Here is a 21,218-nt window from a genome sequence, read left to right as displayed (position 1 = left end):
GGTCGTGGACAAACCGCCTGAAGACCGGAGTCTCATCTTCACTATCAGAATGAATATTGTTATTTTCCAATCTGTTGTGTAGATCAAATCATGAAGCAGTATTACTTTCAACCGATTCATCGAAAACAACGTGAATTGTTTCCTCCATGGTTGCAGTTCTATTATTATACACTCTATATGCTTTACTTACTGCTGAGTATCCTAGCATGATCCCGGTATCGGTTTTTGCATCAAAAGCAGTGAGTTGGGTTTTACCATTTATATGTATATAACACTTACAACCGAAAATCTTGAGGTACTTAATTTTGGGAACCCTGTTAAAATAAACCTCATACGGTGTTTTGTTGTGAAACTTGTTAACTAAAGACCGATTTTGTGTATAACATGCAGTGTTGATAGCCTCAGCCCAAAATTTCTGAGCAATGCCGGAATCGGCTATCATGGACCGTGCGGCTTCCTTGAGAGTCCGGTTTCTTCTCTCGGCCAGGCCATTTTGTTGAGGAGTCCTAGCACTGGACAACTCGTGTCTAATGCCGGATTCATCAAGATATGCGGTTAATGTACTATTGGTAAGTTCGGTACCTCGATCACTTCGAATGCTATTAATGCGAGTTGATTTTTCATTTTGCAGGCGCTTAAGAAGTGTAATCAGGTTTGATACGGTTTCACGTTTAGATGGTAGAAATATTACCCATGTAAATCTAGAATAATCATCAATAACTACCATGGTGTAGAGCATACCTCCTAGACTAATGACCTGAATCGGTCCAAATAAATCCATGTGAAGAAGATCTAAGCATCGGCTAGATTGGATGTTTCCTTTACTCTTAAAGGTTGACCTAGTTTGTTTACCCATTTGACATGCTGAGCAAACCTAAATTTGATTAAATACTATATCAGGAATGCCCTCAACTAGCTTTTTACCGCGAATGTAGTTTAAAGTTTTCATGTTTAGATGGTTTAGTCTCTTATGCCACAACCAGGTTTGATCAGTCTTAGCTATCATGCATATTGGATATTCTACCTTCGTTTTCCAGTCAACTTTGTAGATATTACCTATCCTATTTCCGGTTAACAGTACGATACCTTGAGAGTTCTTAACTAAGCATGCATGTTTAAGAAATTCTACCGTGTATCCAGCATCACACATCTGACTAATGCTAAGCAGGTTAAAGCGTAGGTTTTCAACTAGAAGTACATTATCAATAGTTAGGTTACCATGGACAATCTTACCCTTGCCCACAGTTCTACCTTTTGAGTTGTCACCGAAGGTGATTAGAGCACCGGTTACTGTTCTGATATCGGTTAGCATATTGCTGTTTCCGGTCATGTGCTTGGAGCAGCCGCTATCCAAGAACCATTCAGAGTTTCCTAGCCATTTCTTTAGATCCTGCAAAATGTACATATTTACAACTATTTGGTACCCACATTTACTTGGGTCCACATGCGATTAGTCCCTTAGGTATCCAAACGTTGATAAACCGGACGGTCTTCTTTGCTAGGGTTTTAACTGTCCTTTTGGCACTCGGTCTCGTGTATCTCGGTTTTTCTACATAGGTCTTAAATGGTGATGATCTTCGGTTTGGTGATCTTTGGTTTGACCTACGTGGTTCAGGAAAGGCTTTCATATGTTTGAGGATTTCGGCTCTTCTTTTCACAGGGTCAAGCCATTTCTAAGAGTCGGTTGGACCAACACAGTCGTATTTTAGCTTTTCTTTCTTATAGTATGCGGTTAACTCTTCTTCAGCGGTCCAGGAGCTTTTAAGGAATCTTATAAAGGGAAGGTTACCTCTTGTAAGTCTTACTTTCTCTACGGGTTTTCGGTCTTTGGAACTATCCTCTGTGTATCCTAGGCCAAACTTGCAACGAGGATGTCTGTAATGACTACACATTTTCTTTACTATATCACTAGATCTCTTATATGCGGCCATCTTATATTGAAGTCGGGCATTTTCTTCCTCGGTTAATTCTCTAGTCGGTTCACTGGATTGTTCGGTCTTAGGATCTAACTCGGTTTCTAAAGTATGGGTATAATCAGGTTGTACGTCCTCCTGTTCGGTTATAATGGGTACCTCTGGTTCTGTCGGAATGGGTACTATGGGATCAGTTCTAATGTTGAGGTGCTTACGTAGCATGGCTAGTAGGTTCCTATATTCTTCTACCATGTCATTCAATGCATTGTATAATTCATCTTTGGTAAATTCTTCACAAGGAGAGTCGAATACCTGTTCCTCGTTTGCCATGAGACACGTGAGTTCATCATCACTGTCACTATGAGCCCATAAGCTTCCTCCATCATCGGCTATCAGTGCTTTCGGTACCTCACTTCCTTCACCGTTTTGTTGATAATTGTTTCGGTCATTTTGGTAATCCGGTTTCTGGGTATCCCTCCTCGGTTTCCTGCATTCCCACTTAAAATGTCCCAAACAGTTACAGTTATAACACCTTACATTGGATTTATCACCATAGTAGTTGTTTGTCGGTTGGCTTCTTTTCATGAACCTCCCAAACTTCTGTGCAAGCATTGCCATGGCGTCCTCAGTGAACTGTTCGGCGGTTCTGATCGGTACAGGTGCAGGGGCCGGTGCAGGTGCAACCGGTTCTGTAGATGCGATTAGTGCTCTGGTTGATGTTGAGGCCGAGACTTCTTCTTCAGTCCTAGATCTCATTTCGAACTCATATGCCTTAAGATCTTCGAATACATTGTGTAGTTTCATCTTACATAGGCTCTTTGATTCCCTTATTACCATTGTTTTTATGTCCCAAGTACTTGGAAGAGATCTCAAAGCTTTCATATTGACCTCTTTGTTGTCATACTTCTTGCCCAGAGTTGCTAACTCATCTAACACACCAGTGAACCGGTCACTGTATTCCTTCATAGTTTCTCCTGGTTTCATTTTGATGCTTTCAAACTTCTGTGTAGCCACCATTATCTTGTTCTCCTTTGTTCTTTCATTTCCCTCAAAGATCTGAATAACCGTGTTCCATGTCTCCTTCGCGGTTTTGCAGTCTCTGATCTTGCAGTATGTGTTTCTGTCCACACTGTTGGAGATCCGGTTTCTAGCATGATTATCTAGGTTGTTTCTTCTCCTATCTTCAGCCGTCCATTCCTTTCTATCCTTATCAATGAATATTGGTCCTTCTGTCAAAATGGACTCCATTTCATCATCTAGGGTGATTAGATGCTAGTGCATGCGTGCCTTCCAGTTGCCAAAGTCATCACCTTCTAGTATTGGAGGCCTATCCTGAAACATGCTTACTTGAGTATTGAAACTAACTGCACTGATACAAATTGTTAGGATCTAGGTAGCCGCTGGAGGACCGGGGGTTGAACCGGTTAGCGGTTCTCACTCGAAGGGTGGTGGTTAATCTGGTTAGAGATTAACACCAGGGTTTCAATACTACACAACCTGTCACAAACCCTTGAACTAGGTTCAAGCGCGGAAGAGGTTTGCTTTCATGTTGAAGCGGCACACTTATATGATAGGCAGAATCAGTTTTAGATGATGGAGATTTGAGATTTGATGGGTCGGTTTCGGTAATCTGGAAATTCGGCTTAGATGGGATTAGGTAGGTTGGAGCGGTACAGATCGGTTAGATAGTGAAACCGGCAGACAGTAAATAACAAGACAGATTTTATGGATGTTCGGAGATAAAACTCCTACGTCACCCCTTCCTCTCGAAACCGCGAGAAGGATATTCACTAAGTAATACAAGTACAATCCGATCGAGACTTATTTCCTGCTCGATAACACTCTTACACTTTACACCGAAATTGTAAAACACACACTTTAACTTTAGCACTTAGGCTTTCTTAGAAAGAGAGAGCACACTGCTTTCACTTGTAAATTAAATGCTCGCTATATGTCGCACATTTACTCTTCTTCAACTGCCCCTTTTATAGGTGAAATATGTCAACGGTCATATTTCACTACCTTGAATCTGATTGGTTGAGCAGGGGTGCAGATATTCAGTGATTCAGAGGTTCAGATCTGCGGTCGTTTCCTCAGACCTGATGGTCAACCTCAGACTTGGCAGTCGACGTCTAGAGAGCTTCCGCCCATCCAAGATCCACTGTCAAAGATCCGATCTATACAATCTCTCCTTCCCTAGATCCCTTTCCTTCTTCTTCGTTTAGATACGTCCAAGATTCATCTTCTACACATCTTCGCCTCATGTCTCCAAGTAAGACCATTTTCGCCGTAAATTGCTATATACATATATATAGGTTTAACTTATTTTTAATTATATTTTGAAATTCTTTTTGGTTTTGATAGGAATTAAGTTTTCATATAAAATAACTTTAATTAATCTAGATTATGATGAATAATGCAATGGATAGTTTGCCTATATTTCTAATTTCATGACTTAGTTGTAATAGATCTACAATGGGATGAGTTTTAATTATAGAATTTCAATACTTATTGTGTAAAATTTCATGATTTATATTGTAAAATTGGTTGACTGATACTTTAATTACTAATTGTATAAAATTTATTGAAGTTAATCTAGATGAATTGAGAATCATTTTAAAATGAACTTAAATGTGCAAACTTCTTTTCTCTTCATGAAATGAGCTTCAATTTTGCCGATTTAATTACTAATTGTGTGCAACATGATGGTGTTAATTTAATTTCACAAAACCTAGTCAAATGGAGATTAATTTTATTAGTAGATGATTTGGTTTGTTCATTCTATGTCTTTTTGGATGAGCGCTAAATCAAGAAGTTGTTGAAGACGTCTTCTTCCTCGCGCGACTTGAGTTATTCTTCTTTATTTGAGAGCGGAGTTTTTCCTCGAATCCAGGTATTTAAAATGAAATTCTTAGCTAATAGTTGAAATTAATAATAAAATATTATGTGCTTTGATATTTGATTTAGGTTATGATATTTGATTTAGGTTATGATATTGATTTAAGTTTTGACATTGATTTAGGTTATGATATGACTTTTTGATGGATATAGTTTATTGATAGATATTGATTTAAGTTTTGACATTGATTTAGGATATGATATGGATTTTTGATAGATATGACTTTTTTATAGATAATGATTTATGTTTTGATATTGATTTAGGTTATGATATGGATTTTTGATAGATATGATATTTTGATAGATATTGATTTAGATTTTGACATTAATTTAGGTTATGATGTAGATTTTTGATAGATATTGATTTAGATTTTTACATTGATTTAGGTTTAGATATGGATATCCCTGATAAAAAAATGGACAATGTATACAGAAAAATATCGTCATCTTCCAAAATACATTCAAAGAGTCGATTCTTTTCTTAGTTTTGTTGTGAGTTCTAGCCGAATTACCAATATTGAATGTCCATATGCGTTAAATGTGGTAATAGAGAATATTTTGACAAACAAGGTGTACGAAAATATTTTACTTGTATGAAATAAGGAAGAGCTATACATTTTGAAATTTTCACGGAGAAAAACGACGAAGCAATGATAGGATTGATGTACAGATTGATAATAATACTAATCTACAAATTGGAGAAGATAATTGGGACAACTTCATATTGATACAATAGTGGATGTATCGGAACGCAATAATTTTGATGGGTATGTTTGTATGAGAAATATCATAAACAATTTCTATCCACGTGGTGTTGATGCATCAAATGCGGATAGGGAAAATGAGGATGGGGCAAATGAGGATGCTAAAAAATTCTATAGACTCTTAAATGTATCTAATGAATCATTATATGAAGGCTCCAGAATTTCAAATGCATCAACATTATTAAAATTACTTCACCTCAAAAACGTTAAACAATGGGAAAATTATTCATATAAAATGTTGTTAAAATTGTTACAGAAAAGACAGATGCTTGTAAAACAGTTGTATACTATATTATCATTGTAAGAAGTTTCTTACAGATGTTGATCTTTCTTAAGAAAAGACAGATGCTTGTAAAAGAGTTGTATGCTATATCGAAAAGATGACAAGATTTTTAATTCTTGTAAATTGTGTGAATTTTCACGGTGGAAAACTGAAGAATCGAGTGGAGAACCTAAGAAGAAAGCAAATGGAAAAACTATCCCTAATAAGGTGCTACATTATTTCCCACTAATACCAAGATTTTAAAAACTATATATGTGTTCTAAAATTGTTCCTTTAATGATGTGACACAAAGATACAAGGGTTGATGATGAAATTTTGCGACATCCCGCTGATTATTTGGCATGGAAATCATTCAATGAAGATTATCCTGATTTTGCAATTAAGCCTCGTAATATAAGACTTGGTCTCTCAAGTGATTGATTCCAACTGTTTGCAAATAGAAAAACATCGTATATCATTTAGAATGTGATTATCATTCCTTACAACGTTCCTCCAATACTTTGCATTAACTCTTCTAATTTTATACAATTCATTTTAATTTCGGGTCTAGAGTGTCCAGGCGATGCAATTGATATATTTTTACAGTCGTTAATTAATGAATTAAGTGAGTTATAGAGTACTGTCATAGTAACTTATGACGTCTCAACTTATTAGAACTTTAAATTGTGTGCTAGTTTAATATGGACAATAATCGACTTTCTTTCTTATGCAAACTTATCTAGATGGAGTACAAAGGGAAAATTGGCATGACCATCTTGTAATAAGAATACTTTCTTAATGAGATTGACAAATGTTAAGAAAGAGTGTTACATGTGTCATCAAAAATTTCTCCCACCAATCATAAATTTTGTAACAAAAAGAATTGTTCGATGGCACTATCAAATCAAGAAGTGCGCCTCAATTATTATTGGGACGTGAGATTCTTAGACAAGTACGCGATTTGAAATATAGATTTCTCACTTGAGATTCCACTAAAAGGGAAAATGTGAATCATCAAAGTCGGGGTGACAATTGGATTAAGATGAGTATTTTCTTTGAATTACATCATTGGGAAGATTTATGGATGAGACATAATTTAGAGGTTATACATATTAAAAAAATATATGTGATATTGTTTTTGGAACCATAAATCTAAAAGGAATGACCAAAGATAATTTAAAAGCACGTTAATATTTGGAGCTAATAAATATACGTCATCATTTAGATTCAGTTGATGTGAGGGGTGTTTCTCAATATCCATATGGTACTTATACATTGCCTCATGAAAAAAATATAAGATGTGTCAATTTTTAAAAGACATAAAAATGCCAAAAGAGTTTTGCTCAAACATTGGAGGATGTATAAATGTCAAAGATTTAATGATATCTGGATTAAAAAATCATGATTACCATATTTTACTAGAGTATCTTATTCCACTTGCGACACATGGTTTACTTGAGGATGAGGTATATGAAGCTCTTGTGGGCCATTCAATGTTCTTTCAGAGTTTTGTTTGAAATCACTATTGAAAGACGATTTTGAACAACTTTAGAAAGATAATGTTCTAACACTATGCAAGTTAGAAAAAATCTTTCTGTATGCAATTTTTGACATTATGATACATTTTCTTGTTTATTTAACAATGGAGGCTTTTATTTGAGGGCAGGTTCAATATAGATGGATGTATCCAATAAAAAATATATGGGAACTTTAAATTGATATATTCAAAATAAATGTCATCCCAAAGTATCAATTGCTGAGAGTTATGTGGTAAATAAAAGTATCACCTTGTGTGCTACGTATTTTCAAGATTCCTCAGTGCACATGTCACCCCAACCACCGAGTTCTTTTGCCATATTTTCATATGTTTAGGAATTATTATTAGGGAGAACATATATTTACTCATCAGAACATCGAGAATAATTGGTTTATTCATGTGTTAAAAAATTGTGAAGAAGTGCAACCATTTTATCAGTATGATTGTTCTTAGGTTATTTTATATGTATGAATGTTATCAAAAAACTTATTATGTGTTTAATTTGAATATTTAGCGAGTATATCCAAGAATATATCAAATGGTTCAATAATAGAGTGAGTTAACTATTGTGAAATTTCTTTGATAATTTCCTTAAGATGATTCTAAATATCGTTATCTGTAAATTTTAAGAGTTCAACAACTTTTTGACGAAAATCAAAATATGCATATCGGTTTGGTAGTACATTGCCTCCAGTCCGTCAATTTCTTGAATGAGGTCTTCTTTGGCTTTTTCAAGCCTTTCTAACACCCACGGTGTTAAGGTGTCTTTCGGTCCCACCTCTTCGAACTTCTCCATAATCTTCCGGATGCGTGTAGTTAGCTTCCGTAGTTGTGCCTATGGTTTTAAGAGGTAGGTTCGGTGTAATACCTCTTCAATTGTATTGGATTTTGTGAAATTCATGATCACGTCCTCCACTTTCTTCAGTCTTTGGAGGCATTCAACGTCTGTGTAGTCCGGTAGGATTTTCCTATACAGCTTGCCGAACCGGTGCTCGTGTCATTCCAGGTATAACTCCTCAATCGTCTCGGCTCGCTGAATAGTGCCCTTTAGAAGTTTCAGAGTTACCCTATCGGCCTCTGCTTCTTCGGCCTCCTCATCATCTTTGTTGCCGCCTCCATCACCGGCTTCATCACCATCTTCTTCACCATCCTCTTCACCACCCTCGGTGGTCTCAGGATTGGTGTCAGGACCGACATTATCGGGGCTCTGGCCCGAATGCTCTTCTTCATTGGCCGATCGTTCGTCATCGGTTCTTTCAGAATGGGAAGCCGATTCTTCATCCTCCGTTTGCTGCGGCGGTTCCGAGAAAGTTACTTTCTCTTTTCCTTTGCTTTCGGCCTTTTCTTTGGCTGGGGCCGCTTTCTTGTCGGTTGCCTTCTTTCGGCCACCTGTGGAACCGGGGGCCGGCTGCTTCCTTTCCAAGAATTGTTTGGACCGGATCAGGCTTCTTGAGGAGATGGTGACGCCCGGACCAATGTTGAGATTATGATGAAGGAAGATCTTTCCGAGAGGAACGGCGTATCCCCAAGACCGGTTTGAGTCCGGTTTCACCATGTCCATTAAGTTGTGGAACACTGCCTTTGCCCAGTTGACCTTTGTTCCCTCTATCAGGCCGACCAGCATCCTGATTTTGTCCTTTGTTAGACTGTTATAGTTTCCTCCACTTGCCAGAATCGCCCTTGCGAAGATATCACAGATTGGAATATACTCCGTTTTCAACGTTGATTTGCTACCGGATACTTTTATCGGCTCCTTAGTCGCCGAGAGTATCTGGCAGGCTGCCTCAAACGTCTTAAGCTCTATGTCTGCCGTTGCATCCTGGCCGGCCGTTGGAAGACACAGGCTCTTTGCCACCGATGCCTCGGTGAGCTTGATTTCAGTACCGCATACAGTTGCGGTGATCTTTTTGTCCGAGATGGTTGCGGTATTGAAGAATTCCGTAACTGCATCCTTATAAAGAACATGAGGGCCGCCGAGAAAATACTCCAGACCGGTTTCTGCTACTCGGTCAATAACCTCCTTTGCCTCGCGCGTGCCTTTCTGTCGGATTTCCTCGAAATCCACCTGAGTCAGGTGCTTAAACAATGCCGAATCGCGTCCACTCTTAGAGAGTTTGAGGGAGTTTGAGAAATAACCGCTTCAGAGAGTTTGAGAGCTTAGAGAGAGAAAGTAGTTTCGCGTGAGAATGAAGTAGAATGGCCGAGAGTCCCTTTTATAGGTGCGGTTTGGAAGCCCAACCGTCCCATCAACACTGGGTGGGAGTTTTCCCTCCAAGTTGAAAGGAGCGGCAAACCATGGGCGGGAGTGAAAAGACGCCAATCCGTGGGCGGTAAACCAGGGGGCGGGAGTTTTTGGGCGGGAAATTTCCCTCCAAAAGTTTTGCTATCGCCATTGATGATGCAACCTTCTTTTGATACCGATTGATGCTCCGGTTTCTAAATTTAACCGGTTAGTTAGAGTGAGTAGAGTTTTGCAATCTTTTGAGTTTAAACGGTTTTTCTTTGAAGCTGGATAGGAACGCGGTTGTTTTGATAATGTTAATCAGTTACTTAGATATTTTAGATGTTAAGAAAACTCGGTCATTTAAACTGAAATCAGAATGTATTCAAGAAACACTGCGAAAGGAAGACCGATAGATAAATCGATATTAAAATAAGCATACATGAGCAATGGAAAAGTACACCCTATGGAAGAAACATTCTGGAAATTCTTTCTTCCACTGAATCCTTGTCAAGGATGTTCGAAGAGGAGGCCGGTGTACCCGGTCCAAACTCTGGCCGGTATGTGAGAATTAATTTCTGATGTGAGGTGCAAAACCAAGACCTTTCTTGGTTATCACCATGGATTTCAGACGTTGGAAGATGACCGTGGACCAGTTGATAGCCTTTTTTGTAAAGATGTTGGTCATCATGTTGTAGGTGTTCTTTGAGTACCGCTGATTAGGGGACTGACAAAGAATGGACCGAGTGACTATCTCAAAAAGAAGTTGAGCGTGTCTCCCCAAAAGGTTTTTGGGCCCATGGTTTTCCACCGGTTCCATGGTTCCAGAAAAGACGAGTACATAATAGAATTCGTCAAGCCCTTCAAGAGGTGGAAAATCAGAGAACCCTTCTGTGGGCAGGTTGTATAGGGAGGCAAAGTCGGCTTCATCAATCCAAAAGGTGTGGTCCCTTACCGTAGAGACAATGTAATTGCCCCTGATACAGGCGCTTCTGAAGAACGCTTTAACGTCCTCAGTCAGAATCAGACCGGATTCTTCGAGGAACGGTCGAAGTTCGGTAAAAATGAGGGATTCGAACATGAGTTCCTTTGCGGGCAGCCCGTCCCATTCCTCCATGCATGAATCGAAATCGATGCTTAAAAAATTTCCCAAGGTTCGGCTCGGCATGATTACATTTTTGAGAGAGAGATAGAATTCAAGAGATTTCAGAAGTGATGTATGTGTTGGGATGTGTTGGGATGTGTTGAGCTGAGTGAAGGATGGCCCTTTATATAGGGTCGGTTTTGGAGGGAAAACATAAGCTTTGATTGTTAGTTTTGTTTTATTAGACAAGAGAATCTTTATGTTTCCAAGGTATATTGGGAATAGGCAGATTGCGAAGCCCGAGGTAGGTATTAGTTGAAAAGTAACCAAGTTGGTTGGATAGTAAATGTTCAGGTGGTTGGGGGTTATTTCATTAATTAATGATTTTTCCTTCATTAATTGCATTAACACAAACGTGGTTAATCAAAAGAGACCGAAAATATCATAGATAAAACCGAAAAGGCACATATAGAGCCGAATAGGGAACAAGGATAACACTGAAGGGAGACATGATAGTAGCCAAAGTGATCATGATGATGTTGGATAGAGATACACCCGGTACGTGCAGCAAAAGATCGGGTGCAGGAAGGTGTGGCTCAATGTGTGTGGGAGTTGACGACACCGGTAGGGTTGTTACGGTGGTTTCTTCTCCTCCAAGCCCTCTCAAACTGCTCATAGAAAGAGTCGGTTATCTCTTTGGTCAGCACTTGGGCTTGGTTCAGACCTTCTCCGGGACAGGTCGGAACACCAAGCTCCACAAGAAGGCAGCTTAGTTGGGGGATGAAGCCGATTGATCGGATACCAACCATCCAGATGAGAACGTCAAACAGCACTCTGGACCAGTTCACCGGTGTACCGGTGATTATAGCCGCCATCATGTTGAAGTTCGAGGTACTGTAGGTATTTGTGACATCTTTCCCGAAGATTCTCCTACCGATCACATCATTGAGGAGATGATATTCAGCTCTCAAGTGTGATTTTGTACCGTGATCTTCAACCGGTTCGTCAGACCGTGCGAGGGTGAGGGAGATCTCGGCCTTTATGTTAGCCGGAACGTCGAGATCTGTCAGCCCTTGCTTTGGCAGGCTAAAGCACCGCGCAAAGTCTTTTTCGGTGAAATCAAAGATGATACCTCCCACTTTAGATTGAATGTGAGTTTCAAATTGGGGGGTCCCCCTGAATACCCTTGCATGATAGAAGAACTCTAGTATTGATTCAGGATAAATGGTGTGTTTGTCGTACAGGAAGTACCGAAGACCGGTATCTTCCAGGGATTTGATCATCTTATACACCTCATAGTGCTCTGTGCTTGAACAGGATTGAAAATCAACCTGAAGGATGTTGGGGAACTGAGACATTTTTGCCTTAGTAAGAGAATGATCTTTTGTCTTGTGAGTGTTTTGGTGAATGTTTGATTCACTTAAATACTAGTTTGGGGATTATCCTATTATCCAGGTATTTCATGAGATAATATCAATTAACTGCAGGATAAGAGGTATTGCATGAAATAGGTATGTTTGCAGTATAGGGTGTTGGTCATAGACCTGGACCGTGAAAGATATCAAACAGATCTTCACGTCTTTTTAGGTGCGACCAGTTTTCTTTGAAAGGGCAATGTTTTAGAACAGATATCTTTAAACACTGATAATTATTCCACTTCTGTTTGGAATTCAAATAATCTAGGATAACCTGCTTCCAAACCGGTCAGTCATCAGTTGTTCATCCCGATGCGGTTATTTGGTGCATGCACCAAGTAGCCGGTCGGTTTACTTTATCTGATGAACTGGGCGGTTCTTCCATAGGTATCTTGAAGATTTGAAGTCCAACAGTTTAGGAGGAACTACCGGTTTTATCTGTCCGAACCCGTTTCCCTTTAAGTATCCTTAGGAAGGATCTGACTAATGTCGGTTAAACCGAGAGTAAGTCTGAATTGAGAGAACTTAGCTTCCTGTAGAGGCTTCGTGAAGATATCGGCTACTTGTTGGTCAGTTGATACGTATTCCAGCCGGATATGCTTCAGCGTGACATGTTCCCTGATGAAGTGGTGCCGTATGTCGATATGCTTGGTCCTAGAATGGAGAACCGGATTGTAAGTTATTGCTATGGCACTCGTGTTGTCACAGAAGATCGGGGACTCTTCGGCTATGACACCGAAGTCCCTCAGCTGTTGTTGTATCCAGAGGAGTTGTGAGCAGCAGCTTCTGGCCGCCAGATATTCAGCTTCTGCAATGGACGTGGCCACCGATGTCTACTTCTTGCTATGCCATGAAACAAGCCGGTCACCTAAGAACTGACATGTTCCGCTGGTACTTTTTCTGTCGATCTTACATCCTGCATAGTCTGCATCTGAGTAACTTGTTAGATTAAAAGACGAGTCCTTTGGATACCACAGACCGACATCAGGTGTGCCCTTTAGATACTTCAGTATCCTCTTTGCGGCTGTGTAGTGGGATTGTTTTGGATTTGCTTGGAATCTTCCACACACACCGACTGCAAACAGAATGTCCGGTCTACTCGTTGTCAAGTATAGGAGAGAGCCGATCATTCCCCGATATGCAATCTGGTCTACCGATTGACCCTCATCATCCCTGTCCAATTTAATCGATGAGCTCATTGGAGTAGCCGCCGAGGAGCAAGTATCCATCCCGAACTTCTTTAGTAGCTTCTTGGTGTACTTAGGTTGGCTGATGAATGTTCCTTCTTTGAGCTGTTTAACCTGAAGACCTAGGAAGAAGCTTAATTCTCCCATCATACTCATTTCAAACTTGTCAGTCATCATTTTTGAAAATTTATCACATAGCTTAGGATCGGTGGAACCGAAAATGATATCATCTACATAGATTTGAACAAGTAGGATATGTTCCTTCTTTTCAAATTTAAACAATGTTTTATCCACCGAACCGATGGTGAAATCATGTTGTAATAAAAACGCGGTTAGTGTATCATACCAGGCTCTAGGTGCTTGCTTTAGATCGTATAAAGCTTTATTTAACCGGTATACATGGTTTGGAAATGCAGCGCTCTTGAAACCGGGTGGTTGTTCAACATACACCTCTTCACGTAGGTCACCGTTCAAGAATGCACTTTTAACATCCATTTGAAAAACCTTAAAGTTTTTGAAAGCAGCAAAGGCTAGAAAAATCCTAATGGCTTCAATCCTAGCTACAGGGGCAAATGATTCTTCAAAATCAATGCCTTCTTCCTGTTTGTAACCTTGAGCCACTAATCTGGCTTTGTTCCTCGTGACCAAACCGTCCTCATTGAGTTTGTTTCTAAATACCCATCTTGTTCCTATGACCGATTGATCTTTCGGTCTAGGAACTAGGTACCAGACTTTACTACTCTCGAACTGGTTTAGCTCTTCTTGCATTCCCAAGATCCAATCCGGATCTGACAATGCTTCATCTATTCTTTTCGGCTCAATCTGGGATATAAAAGCGGAATTAAAGTATCCTTCCAGAAGATGACCCCTAGTTCGAACAGGTTCTGAAGGGTCGCATATGATTTGCTCAGGAGGATGTTTACTGTTTCTTCTGAGATTCAGTTCAGGGATGTCTACCAAATTACCGTTTATTTGATCAAGACTAGACATGTCGGTAGGCTGAACAGGATTGTCAGACCGACCGACTTCCTCGGATTGGACCGAAGTGTCAGCTTCCTGTTGTGGAACAGCTTGATCCGGCTAGGTTTCAATGTTACCCATTTGGTCATGGACAAACCGCCCGAAGACCGGAGTCTCATCTTCACTATCAGAATGAATATTGTTATTTTCCAATCTGTTGTGTAGATCAAAGCATGAAGTAGTATTACTTTCAACCGATTCATCGAAAACAACGTGAATTGTTTCCTCCATGGTTGTAGTTCTATTATTATACACTCTATATGCTTTACTTACTGCTGAGTATCCTAGCATGATCCCGGTATCGGTTTTTGCATCAAAAGTAGTGAGTTGGGTTTTACCATTTATATGTATATAACACTTACAACCGAAAATCTTGAGGTACTTAATTTTGGGAACCCTGTTAAAATAAACCTCATACGGTGTTTTGTTGTGAAACTTGTTAACTAAAGACCGATTTTGTGTATAACATGCAGTGTTGATAGCCTCAGCCCAAAATTTCTGAGCAATGCCGGAATCGGCTATCATGGACCGTGCGGCTTCCTTGAGAGTCCGGTTTCTTCTCTCGGCCAGGCCATTTTGTTGAGGAGTCCTAGCACTGGACAACTCGTGTCTAATGCCGGATTCATCAAGATATGCGGTTAATGTACTATTGGTAAATTCGGTACCTCGATCACTTCGAATGCTATTAATGCGAGTTGATTTTTCATTTTGCAGGCGCTTAAGAAGTGTAATCAGGTTTGATACGGTTTCACGTTTAGATAGTAGAAATATTACCCATGTAAATCTAGAATAATCATCAATAACTACCATGGTGTAGAGCATACCTCCTAGACTAATGACCTGAATCGGTCCAAATAAATCCATGTGAAGAAGATCTAAGCATCGGCTAGATTGGATGTTTCCTTTACTCTTAAAGGTTGACCTAGTTTGTTTACCCATTTGACATGCTGAGCAAACCTTATCTTGATTAAATACTATATCAGGAATGCCCTCAACTAGCTTTTTACCGCGAATGTAGTTTAAAGTTTTCATGTTTAGATGGTTTAGTCTCTTATGCCACAACCAGGTTTGATCAGTCTTAGCTATCATGCATATTGGATATTCTACTTTCGTTTTCCAGTCTACCTTGTAGATATTACCTATCCTATTTCCGGTTAACAGTACGATACCTTGAGAGTTCTTAACTAAGCATGCATGTTTAAGAAATTCTACCGTGTATCCAGCATCACACATCTGACTAATGCTAAGCAGGTTAAAGCGTAGGTTTTCAACTAGAAGTACATTATCAATAGTTAGGTTACCATGGACAATCTTACCCTTGCCCACAGTTCTACCTTTTGAGTTGTCACCGAAGGTGATTAGAGCACCGGTTACTGTTCTGATATCGGTTAGCATATTGTTGTTTCCGGTCATGTGCCTGGAGCAGCCGCTATCCAAGAACCATTCAGAGTTTCCTAGCCGTTTCTTTAGATTCTGCAAAATGTACATATTTACAACTATTTGGTACCCACATTTACTTGGGTCCACATGCGATTAGTCCCTTAGGTATCCAAACCTTGATAAACCGGACGGTCTTCTTTGCTAGGGTTTTAACTGTCCTTTTGGCACTCGGTCTCGTGTATCTCGGTTTTTCTATATAGGTCTTAAATGGTGATGATCTTCGGTTTGGTGATCTTTGGTTTGACCTACGTGGTTCAGGAAAGGCTTTCATATGTTTGAGGATTTCGGCTCTTCTTTTCACATGGTCAAACCATTTCTCAGAGTCGGTTGGACCAACATAGTCGTATTTTAGCTTTTCTTTCTTATAGTATGCGGTTAACTCTTCTTCAGCGGTCCAGGAGCTTTTAAGGAATCTTATAAAGGGAAGGTTACCTCTTGTAAGTCTTACTTTCTCTACGGGTTTTCGGTCTTTGAAACTATCCTCTGTGTATCCTAGGCCAAACTTGCAACGAGGATGTCTGTAATGACTACACATTTTCTTTACTATATCACTAGATCTCTTATATGCGGCCATCTTATATTGAAGTCGGGCATTTTCTTCCTCGGTTAATTCTCTAGTCGGTTCACTGGATTGTTCGGTCTTAGGATCTAACTCGGTTTCTAAAGTATGGTATAATCAGGTTGTACGTCCTCCGGTTCGGTTATAATGGGTACCTCTGGTTCTGTCGGAATGGGTACTATGGGATCAGTTCTAATGTTGAGGTGCTTAGGTAGCCTGGCTAGTAGGTTCCTATATTCTTCTACCATGTCATTCAATGCATTGTATAATTCATCTTTGGTAAATTCTTCACAAGGAGAGTCGAATACCTGTTCCTCGTTTGCCATGAGACACGTGAGTTCATCATCACTGTCACTGTGAGCCCCCATAAGCTTCCTCCATCATCGGCTATCAGTGCTTTCGGTACCTCACTTCCTTCACCGGTTTGTTGATAATTGTTTCGGTCATTTTGGTAATCCGGTTTCTGGGTATCCCTCCTCGGTTTCCTGCATTCCCACTTAAAATGTCCCAAACAGTTACAGTTATAACACCTTACATTGGATTTATCACCATAGTAGTTGTTTGTCGGTTGGCTTCTTTTCATGAACCTCCCAAACTTCTGTGCAAGCATTGTCATGGCGTCCTCAGTGAACTGTTCGGCGGTTCTGATCGGTACAGGTGCAGGGGCCGGTGCAGGTACAACCGGTTCTGTAGATGTGATTAGTGCTCTGGTTGATGTTGAGGCCGAGACTTCTTCTTCATTCCTAGATCTCATTTTGAACTCATATGCCTTAAGATCTTCGAATACATTATGTAGTTTCATCTTACATAGGCTCTTTGATTCCCTCATTACCATTGTTTTTATGTCCCAAGTACTTGGAAGAGATCTCAAAGCTTTCATAATGACCTCTTTGTTGTCATACTTCTTGCCCAGAGTTGCTAACTCATCCAACACACCAGTGAACCGGTATTCCTTTATAGTTTCTCCTGGTTTCATTTTGATGCTTTCAAACTTCTGTGTAGCCACCATTATCTTGTTCTCCTTTGTTCTTTCATTTCCCTCAAAGATCTGAATAACCGTGTTCCATGTCTCCTTCGCGATTTTGCAGTCTCTGATCTTGCAGTATGTGTTTCTGTCCACACTGATGGAGATCCGGTTTCTAGCATGATTATCTAGGTTGTTTCTTCTCCTATCTTCAGCCGTCCATTCCTTTCTGTCCTTATCAATGAATATCGGTCCTTCTGTCAAAATGGACTCCATTTCATCATCTAGGGTGATTAGATGCAGGTGCATGCGTGCCTTCCAGTTGGCAAAGTCATCACCTTCTAGCATTGGAGGCCTATCCTGAAACATGCTTGCTTGAGTATTGAAACTAACTACTCTGATACAAATTGTTAGGATCTAGGTAGCCGCTGGAGGACCGGGGGTTGAACCGGTTAGCGGTTCTCACTCGAAGGGTGGTGGTTAATCTGGTTAGAGATTAACACTGGGGTTTCAATACTACACAACCTGTCACAAACCCTTGAACTAGGTTCAAGCGCGGAAGAGGTTTGCTTTCAGGTTGAAGCGGCACACTTATATGATAGGCAGAATCAGTTTTAGATGATGGAGATTTGAGATTTAATGGGTCGGTTTCGGTAATCTGGAAATTCGGCTTAGATGGGATTAGGTAGGTTGGAGCGGTACAGATCGGTTAGATAGTGAAACCGGCAGACAGTAAATAACAAGACAGATTTTATGGATGTTCGGAGATAAAACTCCTACGTCACCCCTTCCTCTCGAAACCGCGAGAAGGATATTCACTAAGTAATACAAGTACAATCCGATCGAGACTTATTTCCTGCTCGATAACACTCTTACACTTTACACCGAAATTGTAAAACACACACTTTAACTTTAGCACTTAGGCTTTCTTAGAAAGAGAGAGCACACTGCTTTCACTTGTAAATTAAATGCTCGCTATATGTCGCACATTTACTCTTCTTCAACTGCCCCTTTTATAGGTGAAATATGCCAACGGTCATATTTCACTACCTTGAATCTGATTGGTTGAGCAGGGGTGCAGATATTAAGTGATTCAGAGGTTCAGATCTGCGGTCGTTTCCTCAGACCTGATGGTCAATCTCAGACTTGGCAGTCTGTTCTTCCGGTATGTAAGACAAACCTGCTAGGTTTGTCTTTTACTCAATGTAGGCACTGTCTGTTGGACAGTTGTCTGTACTTGGAAGATCTTCTTTCTGACTTATCCCGAAGTGGAAAGATCCGGTAGGACTGTCTTCTGCAGCTTGCAGACTTTCCTCAGACTTGTATGGATATGGAAGTGTTCAGTCTGTTCCTTTGGTATCATTCTCAACAGATACCCGAATTGTCTTCTTGTACTGATCGGTCATTTGACTTAACCGGATCGCTTCTGGTATGGGTGATATAACCGGACTTCTTCCGGTTATTCCTCTGCCTTGTGGCTGATCGGCTGTTTGATGATTCCGGTTTTAAGCTTTGGCCGATCCTTTCTTTGTGCGGTCACGTTCCAAGTATTCTTGGTCGGTTTACTAACTTGACCGGCTAGTTTTCTTTAGCCGGTTCTTTTGTTTGTCCGGTCCGGTTCCTTGTTCCTGCATGGAAAGTTTATTTAAGTTAGGTTTATTTGAACCGGTCTGATTTTATCTAACAGTAATGAATTAGAGGAAGAAAGTAAAGTAGAATTAGAGAATGAAGAAATTAATGAAATTGATGAAACATGGGATGTTGAAGAAGATAAACATAAAGACAAGAAAGAGAAAGAGGCAAAAGATGAAAGAAAAGATATAATAGAGGAGAAAAATGAAGAAAAAACTATGAGAAAATGTATATATCTACTTGACAAGACAGAATAAAGCTATTCACTATGAGAAAATGGTGAAGTTAAATTGTTAATACAAATCAAAGTGAGGAATATATATGTAATGTCTAAATATAACAAAATGTACCATAAGATTTACAAGAAAAACTCAAAACTCGAAAACTTGAATGCTCTATTGGATAACCTCACTTGAGAAATAAATATCTCTCAACTCATTTTGAATTTTAGCTCAATATTCTAGGGCTCTATTTAGATTTAATTAAATAGTCAAAATCCAGAAAATTATAGTTTTATGATAAGTCAAATAGAAGATATGAAATTTTTACCACAATTTCTTGATATGGAAATTTCTAGGAGTGTATTGTCACTTTCGCTTTGGTTAGGCAACCTTGAATTCAAATTAACTTTCCTCTTCTTCTTTATTTTTCTCTTGGCTATTGTGCTTTCTCCTAAGCTCCTTTGATGTCATTTTGAAGACATGGATCAATGACATGGCAACTACATTTTCATTCTCCAATCAAAATCAATCACTTGGATTAACCCTTTTATTTTTCGGTTTTCTTTTTCAACATTAATTCTTCCACACAAAGTTAAGTAATATTTTTGTCTTCAATTTGATATGAACATATTTTTCATCAACACAACCTTAACCAACTAATTGGTGTTCCATGCTGCAAATGTAACAAATCAGGCATGAAAGAAAAGAATGTCTAATGGGATAAAAAAAAATTAACTCACCTAAAGTAGTCCTTCCACTACTAATTTCTCATCCTGGAAATTCTTGACCTCCAAGCAACCATCTTATTATCATATACTAAGGGAATTTCTAATATACAGTTATAAATTAAATCTAATACAAAATTAGAGAATTAATAAAATGTATGGTTATAAAAGATAAATAACACCAAACCTTCTCTTTACAGTCAATGTTAGCCTGATGAGATTAACTATCGCCTCAATTGTTTCAAAAATAGTTGTAGACATTCATTTTCATTCCTTAATTTTATATTTATTCCCTTAATAAATTTCGAGTCGATTTATTGTCATGTTGAAATTCATATAAAGGTTTATTAAACGAATTATTAAGCGAGTAATTTTTATAAATTATGGTGATAATTAGACTAGGGGTGTGAACGATTCAAACTGCTCGTAAGTAGCTCGTGAGTGACTCGTTCAAAGTTCGACTCGAAGTCGATTTGACCAAGCTCGAGTCGAGTTCGAATAACTCGTTTATAAAATTGAGTTCGAACTTTATATTTGTTGTTTGAATAGTTAGTTATATATATATATTATAATATTATATATATATATATATATTATATATATAATATATATATATATTATATATATAATATATATATATATTATATATATAATATATATATATATTATATATATAATATATATATAGATATAGATATATATATATATAGATATAGATTTAGAAAAAACCTAGTTTTTTCCTTGCGCCACTCACCAACTTGTGACTTTCATTCCCAAATTATATATCTTCTCTTTCCATTCATCCCAAATACAATGAAGGCTTCCATTAAAAACGGTCCAACCCCGTTTCTTCTTCCATCAAAGAGACATGGAAGCAATTCTGGATTCTTCTATTAACGGATTCTATTAACGGATTAGATCATCTCCAACTCACCTGCAAACCCATCTCCATAATAGGTTTTAGCCCTCCAACCCACCTGTAAACTCAACTGCATTTTGAGTTTTTCTGTAAATTCTCTCTCCTCTGTACCTAAATTTGCAGGGAAACTGTCACATAATCAAAACTTTTCAAAACTTTCATTTTAGTCCTTTTAGTTTGTTTTTAATTAATTTACATAACTTATTTATATTTTAATTTGTTTACCTATTTTATTTATATAATTTATTTATATTTTAATTTATTTATATTTTACTTTATTTATATGTTTAATTCATGATAATTTTAATTTGTTTATATGATTAATTTATATTTAAATTTATTTATATTTATATTTTATATTTTTTAAGTATTATAAATTTATAATAATAAATAATATTGTATAAATAATTGATTTATAATTAGAATTTAAAAGTAATTAATAAGTTGTTATAAAGTT

The sequence above is a fragment of the Impatiens glandulifera genome, chromosome 1 (genome assembly GCF_907164915.1).
Source record: "Impatiens glandulifera chromosome 1, dImpGla2.1, whole genome shotgun sequence".
Lineage (NCBI taxonomy): Eukaryota > Viridiplantae > Streptophyta > Magnoliopsida > Ericales > Balsaminaceae > Impatiens > Impatiens glandulifera.
This window is presented reverse-complemented; position numbering follows the sequence as displayed.